This window comes from Garra rufa, chromosome 3 (assembly GCF_049309525.1).
Source record: "Garra rufa chromosome 3, GarRuf1.0, whole genome shotgun sequence".
Classification (NCBI taxonomy): domain Eukaryota; kingdom Metazoa; phylum Chordata; class Actinopteri; order Cypriniformes; family Cyprinidae; genus Garra; species Garra rufa.
Window position 1 is genome coordinate 25,622,422 of NC_133363.1, and position 8,032 is coordinate 25,630,453.

Genomic DNA, 8,032 nt, shown 5'->3' on the forward strand with positions numbered 1-8,032 from the left:
TATTTTGATCTATTTAATATATTTTAATATGAATATATTTTATATTTTAATATATTTTCTCAAATTTTCTCATATCATGAGGTATCATTCTAATATACTGACTTGTTGCTCATCAAAACTGTCAATTCATATATCATTTTGCATGTATTTCTCCGTTCATGAGATGTGAAAAAGTTACTTACTCGTGTGCTGTGTGAGAGGCGCACAGAAAACCGGACCAAATTGAGTTCTCTTTTGCATCATCAAATTTATCCATATGTCTCTTACTCACAGATATTGAAATTTTTGGACATTTTATGAGATGTGCAGCAAATGTATGCTAGTTTATGTCCCACCGAATAGATTAATAGGCTTTGTTACAGTTCAAATGTATGCATCTAACCTCCTAACAACGCAGCAGATTCGCTCTGAATGAATCTCTCCCCAACATTTTTGTCTCTAAAATACCAATAGATTGTCATATTGTCATCGTTTTTGGCATTCATAACGAGTTTTTGTTACGTTATTGTCTCGTTTTTGTTGGTAAAAATATTGTTGACAAAAATTCTGACAAATTATTAATCTATGTAGTTTTGACATCTTAGTTCATGACCCCTTTAAAGTAGTGCTGTCAATAGACACAATCTCATGGATCCTTACCACCCTTTAGAAAACAAAAATAAATAATGACATTATAAAATACAGTGAATGAAAAACAAGTTAGATTTAAATCCCAGTTTGAAAGCCTGCTCTAAGTGACAGCAGAGTAAGGCAGGATTAGCGTGAGGAGAGAAGTACAAAGTTTGGAGGTTTGTGAGGTGTGAACAATCAGCGTGTCACAAATTCCTAACCTGCAGCGGCAACGAGTACGATGGGTTGAGTTAATCCATCAGATTTCCTTTAATTGCTACACTGCTGTTTTTATAATGAGGGCCCATTAAGTTGTCACCCAGTGATAACGTGTATGACCCTGGGGCAAAGAATGAGATTAAGCTTCACTGGCGTCCCACCCTCACACTCTCTCATCTCCTGTCATTCTTTCAGGAGGGCTGTACGGAGAGTGACTGAAGAGCACTCTGACTGGAGAGGACAGGTGTCTTTAAGCTGAGCAATGATGTTGGGTGTGAGGACACAGGGATGGCGATTCATTTCACATTGTTGTCAAGGACAACAGCTTCCAGGGTCGCTTCCTTTTGTGTGCTTTAAATGTCACCATGATGATTTTTATAACAGCGATTGATTGTGGCTAATTAAGGATGAATCTTAATTGTGCTGTTCACCTTGACTCTAGAATTCATCAAGCTAGCGTTATTTCCATTTTGCTCATAATTCATAATGCACCGTATGCTTTATCCAGGCGCTCTGTTGTTGGATCGATTATGCGGAAACGTTGCAAATGTGGCACGTGTGCTTGTAAACTCTGAGAGCGACTGGTTCCTCCTCTCAAGAATTATGAATTTCATATTTCTACCAGAGAGACTCTGAGACGATAGAAATTTGAACATTTATTTGAATGAATGAATAAGACAGAAGGGTTAATGGTTTCTTTTGGCGTGGGCTCCATCCTTAATCCGTGACTGAGGTAGACTGCATTTCCTGCCTGAAGATGAAGGCAGGGGAGAGCCTTCCCCCACGTGGTATGGATGGTAGCCAACCTGGTGGTGGTGGGGAGGATGGAGGGGAACTTCGGGTACAACACCTAGGGGCAGCAGGATGGAAGAGTAAGTTTTGGTCTTTTATTCAAGGCGTCAAGCTGCTATTGGTTGTCGAGATAATCATGAATTAGAGTCATCCTGGTAGAACTTTACGCTAAAGCTTTCATTTCTACCAGAGAGACTCTGAGACGATAGAAATTTGAACATTTATTTGAATGAATGAATAAGACAGAAGGGTTAATGGTTTCTTTTGGCGTGGGCTCCATCCTTAATCCGTGACTGAGGTAGACTGCATTTCCTGCCTGAAGATGAAGGCAGGGGAGAGCCTTCCCCCAAAGAAATAGAGCCCGAAGTACGAGTGATAATGGAAAGGTTAAGATTGCGTGAAAGGGGAAGCCTTGTAATTTAAATTAAGAAGCCACGGTTTGCTTCTAATAATAGCCACCATAGGCTATGCAGGGATGTCTTTAAGGGGAGGAAGGCAATCTGCGACGGGTTAAAAGCCACGATTGGCTTATTTTAAAGATCTGATTCATTAAACAATATTGATAATAATTAGTATTGATATAGTTCTTTTTAGTAAAAGTAAAATGGGCACGATTGACTTTGCTAGCTGAAGCCACGATAGGCTCTCACGGTTAAGCCAGGACTGGCCGTTCGAGCAAGTTCCGAACTTTTAAAGCCACGACTGGCTGTATAGCCTCGATTGGCTTGATGTGAGGGACCACGTTAGGTCTTGGGAAAATAAGCGAGCCACGATAGGCAATGAGTGTAAGCCGGGACGGGCGTCGAGCCTCGGTATTGAAGGTTTATCGTGGATAATATAATAATCCAAAGGCATATTGTAGAGTGTGTTATTGATAATAAGAGCTAATAATTCAGACGATGGTAAAAGCCACGACTGACCTTCGGTTAATGCCACGACTGGCCGTTTAAGCCGCGCAGGCTTGAGTTAGGACCATGCTAGGTCGAATAAATTAGTAAAGATAAACATAAAGGAGCGGACGGCTTTGAGCCGTTATTGCCACTGGCGTTATATTGGAGGCATATCGTGCATAATATAATAATCCAATGACATATAGTAAGAGTGAGTATATAAGAGCTAATAATAAAAGCCACGACTGACTTTCGGTGAATAACGAAGCCACGACTGGCTTTCGGTGATTAGCGCCCAATATTGATGCCACGACTGGCCGTATAGCCTCGATTGGCTTGATGTGAGGGACCACGTTAGGTCTTGGAAAATAAGCGAGCCACGATAGGCAATGAGTGTATGTCGGGACGGGCGTCGAGCCTCGGTATTGAAGGTTTATCGTGCATAATATAATAATCCAATGACATATTGTAAGCGTGAGTTATTGATAATAAAGCAAATAATAATGAAGACGATTGTAAAAGCCACGACTTACTTTCGGTAAATGCCACGACTGCCGTTTAAGCCGCGCAGGCTTGAGGAAGGACCATGCTAGGTCGAATTAATTAGTAAAGATAAACATAAAGGAGCGAACGGCTTCGAGTCGTTATTGCCGCTGACGTTAGGTTGCTGATTATAGTGTAGGCTTAGTCTATGAGATTACGAACGTTAGTATGATAAAGAAAATGCAAAGACGTCATATTAGTTGTAGGCTATAACGACGACGATAAGTAAAAGCATGATTGACTTTTGGTAACTTTAACCACCATAAGTAACATGAACAATTCGACGTAAAACCACCACCAGTAGCTAGCGAATTCAACGTACCTTGATGATGTGAGAGACTGCTGTGCATTCAGGACCTTATGAAATTCTGATCTGATATACGTTTCGTATGCCGAAGAAGACCATCTTCCGAGCTGTTTGATGGTAGACTCTAGAACCCCTCGTTCAGCTGTCGTAGTGGCAGCGCCGATGCGGAAAGGGTTGCTAGTATAAATATAGGGTGAAGGACCGGCGGCTGTCAAGGTGGTTGACGAATGAATTCTAAACCACCGTTTAGTAATAGGTAACCCACTTAAGAGAAAGAAAAGAGGTGACATACCAGAAGTGCGCAGCCGTATTTTGAGAAAGTTGAGCATAGAAGCGAAAGGGCATAGAGCCAAATTTATTTTGAAATTGAAATTGTGACGCCAGACCCGGGGAATCTGATTTTGAGAGTTTAATCAGCAGTGAAAAGTTATTAGGTGAAAAGTGTAAGTCTTGAAATAAATCTTTTGTTGGATCGAAACGATTACTATCGGAAGTAAACTCACCAATGCGCGAGAAACCAAAGAATGCAGTTTAAAACGTAGCTTCGAGCAGAGCGTTGGAATAGTTGTCAAGTAAGCCGTTACAAAGTTTTGAGACTAAGGTCTGAAGTATGCGGAGTGTGATAGGCTGACGTTTAGCTTTGAACACGGATTTTGACATACCCTGGAGAAGTAATCGAATGAAAGGGGACAAAAATAAGCTGGGGCAATTAGGGATATTAAACCTTGCGTGGAATAGAACACCAGCCGGAATTTTACATATAGTTGAAATATTAAGTTGGCATGATTAAAAACAGTACGTGAGGAAAGCACACACGGTCGAAATTAAAATGGGAAGTAACGGAATTTGATAGGTGAAGCAAAACATGATGAACCGGGACCAAGCAGAGTTGTATGCTTTGAGAGTTGACAGTGCTACGCCTTTGCGATGAACGATTTGGCAGAAAAAGGTTGTTAAAATCCAAAGGCCTGTTTAATTCAAGAGAATTTGTTGCAGCGTGGGCACGGCGTCGGATCCTTGTTGGCCGCTGGGTAAAGTCGTCGGAATACCTGCAAACGAGAGCGAGAGAGAGCGTCAGCTTAGACATTAAAACGACCTGGAATGTGTTCGGCTTTGATGATAAAATTGTGCGTCATGGATTGCCAGGTTAGACGTCTTAAAATAGACATGATAGCCGGGCAAAGCTAACGACCTTTGTTAATGATGTGGACAGTGGCTTCGTTGTCGCAAAACAAGGTAGTACGTTTCCGTAACCGGGCTGAGCCCCAGAGAACGCTAGCAACCGCGAAAGGGTAGATTTCATAGAGAGCGGACAAGGTGGATTTTGAATGAAATAGACGAATCGTGAGGCCACTTTTCTGCGAACCACTGCCCTTGGAAGAATCCCCAAAAATCAATAGAAGTGGTTGCTTCGGTATATAGTTCGGAGCGTTGGATGATTCGGAAACGTCGTTATAGAAGGAAATGCCATTCCAGTTGTTTATGTAGCACTCCTGAGAAGGAGAATATAATGAGCAACACAACAGTCATGCGATGCTTGTTCACCGTCTTTATGTGAATGAAACAGATCCAACAATCAAACACACAAATCCGCACAACCTCAGAAAATGACAGTCTTGATACCAACTCAAATTACATGTGAAAAATACCCATGTCACACATGTGTATAACAGCACATGTATGCTCCCAATAAACCTATGATCTGTAACTTCAGGTGCTTAACTTAAGAATATACAGTAACACAGCGTATAACCAACGCCATGTTCACTCGGTACGAACACGCTAACGTGCTAATCACATGCATTAGAACACCTAGACGCATGTAACACGGTAGCACAGATATAACACGTTCACATACATTGCCAACGACTCATATAATGAACATTCAGTGCTTAGTAAACCGATAACCCTTTTCTTTTAACATTAATCATACCTGAGAAGAAGAATATAATGAGCAACACAACAGTCATGCGATGCTTGTTCACCGTCTTTATGTGAATGAAACAGATCGCGTGAGCTGATAGGTGATCTCGTAGTCACATGGTGACGTGCCGTGTCGGCGTACACGGTGACGTACTGGCGTACAACCAATTACAGCGCAAATAGTCACGCATTCCCACACTACATCTCCTTCCAAAACAATAACGATGATAAAGATATAATTAATATATTACAGGGTACCACATTTAGAAGAGACCAAAACCTAAGGTCTGAAAAACAACCGTCATCTAGGAGAAGCGAGTCGCTTAAATTTGCAACTGAATGAGCCAAATGCAGCATGCGAGATATGAAAGAACGACCTTGTTGAGACTGCCGAGAAGAGAAAGCAAGTCACGTTTGGAAGTTAAGCGAGACATGAGGAACGGTTCCATAACAGACCTGATTCGGACAAATTTTTTGGTGTGGAAGAGAAGCTTGCATCTTAGTAGTATCCAGAATTATGCGAGAAATTCGAGACGTATGACGGGACCGATTGTTTTTTCTTCTGACGAAGGAACACCTAAGTCGCAAAATACTTGTTTAGAGTATCGAGCACGAAGCTTCAGAAGGAGGAAGGTCGATAAGCGGAAAATCATCAAGCAAATGTAACGCGAAAGGCAGCTTGCAAATATTTAAAATAAGAACAAACAGATTCATTAAAGTTATTGCACAGAGGTATACCATTGAATTCATAATTGGACGGCCTTATATGGCGAGCGCGGGGTTTGCGGGATCAGCACCATGGAGAGCGACCGGAGCACGGCAAGCGTGAACTTTTTAGGGCAGAGAGAGAAGCGGAGTGGCCGTGGGAGCTACAGCTCGAGTCAGAGTTTTTTGGCCTCCGAAAAGGCGAATAAGCAGGTCAGAGTCAACCAACGAAGGCAACAGGACAAGCAGCTTTTGCTGAAAAAGACTTGTGAGACTCGTAAAATAAGGTCCCGCCATATCTTAGATTAAAGTCTGCCATCATGGCTAGATAAAGTTCTAATTCCTCTCTGCGATTGGGGAAAACTAAAAGCAATGACGTATTCGGTAAAAGGCAGGTTTCGTTGTAGCCTGGGATCTGAAGTTAAGTAGGACTGCCACGTCGCCACAGTCAATCGTCTGCCTGTCAATCACGGGTCGTGGTAACAGCAGTGCGGCAGGTTAATGTCTTTACCTGAGATGATGTCATATCTTATTTTGGGAGACACTGAAGCAGCAGCGGGTGGAACGAATGGTCTACCGAAAACCTGGGCCTTCAGAGCCGTTGAGAGATTGAACGCTGCAGAAGGAAATGACGTAGCGGCGTTTTGTAGCGGAGTCTGAACTGGAGATGTTGCGAAAGTCGACGTGGCAGGAAAAGTGGAGAGTGCAGCAGAGGAAATAGAATCGAGGACTGAAGGGGAGACTGAGACGGAGGCGGAAGACGTCGCGGGAATATATGGTTCGGGTGCGCACGAAGCGAAGGCTGACTGGAAGAAGCTCAGACTAGTTTCGAAACATTTCACGGTTTCGGTGAGCTGGAGAAAAGCGGATGATGAAGCCGGAAGGCTACCCAGCGTGTAGGAAGCAAGGAGGATGAGGTCATCGTGGGTCAAGTCGTTGCTGACGAGGATGCCGGAATCCAGTAAGGTGGCCGCGATATTCTCGGGAGGCCACTGAACCCAGGGAGATTCCTTAGAATGCGCATACTCCGGTGCAGGGAGGCGGGCGAAAGAGGAACGGAGTCTTCGTCAGAGATTGTAAGATCAACGAGCGGTTTTTGAAACATCTTGAGCTGCTAGAGGAATCGACCAGACGGAACTTCGGGTACGACACCTAGGGGCAGCAGGATGGAAGAGTAAGTTTTGGTCTTTTATTCAAGGCGTCAAGCTGCTATTGGTTGTCGAGATAATCATGAATTAGAGTCATCCTGGTAGAACTTTACGCTAAAGCTTTCATTTCTGTCTGGCTGAAAGTGACAAGCACAGGGAAAAAAATAATATCGGAAAGGGTTATTAACTTTCATTGTCTTATTAAGATGGCTGTCTGCTAAGCTTTCATGGAGTATGATTTCAATGAACTGTTTATTGACTGAAACATTCACCATAAAAATATTGTCTGCTTTGTGATAAATTTTGATCTGTCCATTTAGATAATGAAAAAGAAGAGGCAGTTAATCCAAATCTATAAATATAGATCTCAATTTGGCACAGCCATGGAAATATTAGATGGAATCTTGTTAGTCATGTAATTGCAAATTATATCTATGAGATGTAAAAAAACAAAAAACAAAAACGAATCAGTCAACACTCAAAAGCTCTTATAAAAAAGGTGTATACTTCTTTACACATATTCAGGAAATACATTATACACATACATGGCTTTTTGCATGTGCATCTAATTGTTTGTTTTGCAGAGCAGCTTAATGCAGCTTTTTAAAAGCCTGAGAATGGCAGATGGTGGAATATTGATTTTGATGACTATCTTTAATGTTGAAGAGCATCCTCTTAAAGATTGAAGACACAATGGACGGCTCTCAGTAGTCATTCTACACTGATTGGATTGCACTAGCTTTCTCTGCCTGTGTATCATCATCATTATAAGAAGTGGTTTCACATGAGAATGAAGGTAGTTGTGTGCTGTTTCATGACTGTAGTTTTCGATTTTTGATGCCAGTACACTACAGTATTTTCAAAGCTGTCAGATCACTGTTCTTTTCACAGTTTAC

The 8,032-nt window shown here is 42.1% G+C and overlaps 1 long non-coding RNA gene across 1 annotated transcript; it reads right to left on the reverse strand.

Annotated features, from left to right (window-relative positions):
* Positions 1-1,471: 1,471 nt before the first annotated feature.
* On the reverse strand, positions 1,472-7,063 carry LOC141331015 (uncharacterized). The gene is made up of 2 exons (XR_012355222.1): positions 5,294-7,063; positions 1,472-4,409 (listed from the first exon to the last, which is right to left on the reverse strand). It is a non-coding gene; the product is annotated as an uncharacterized lncRNA (long non-coding RNA).
* Between the last annotated feature and the right edge of the window lie 969 nt (positions 7,064-8,032).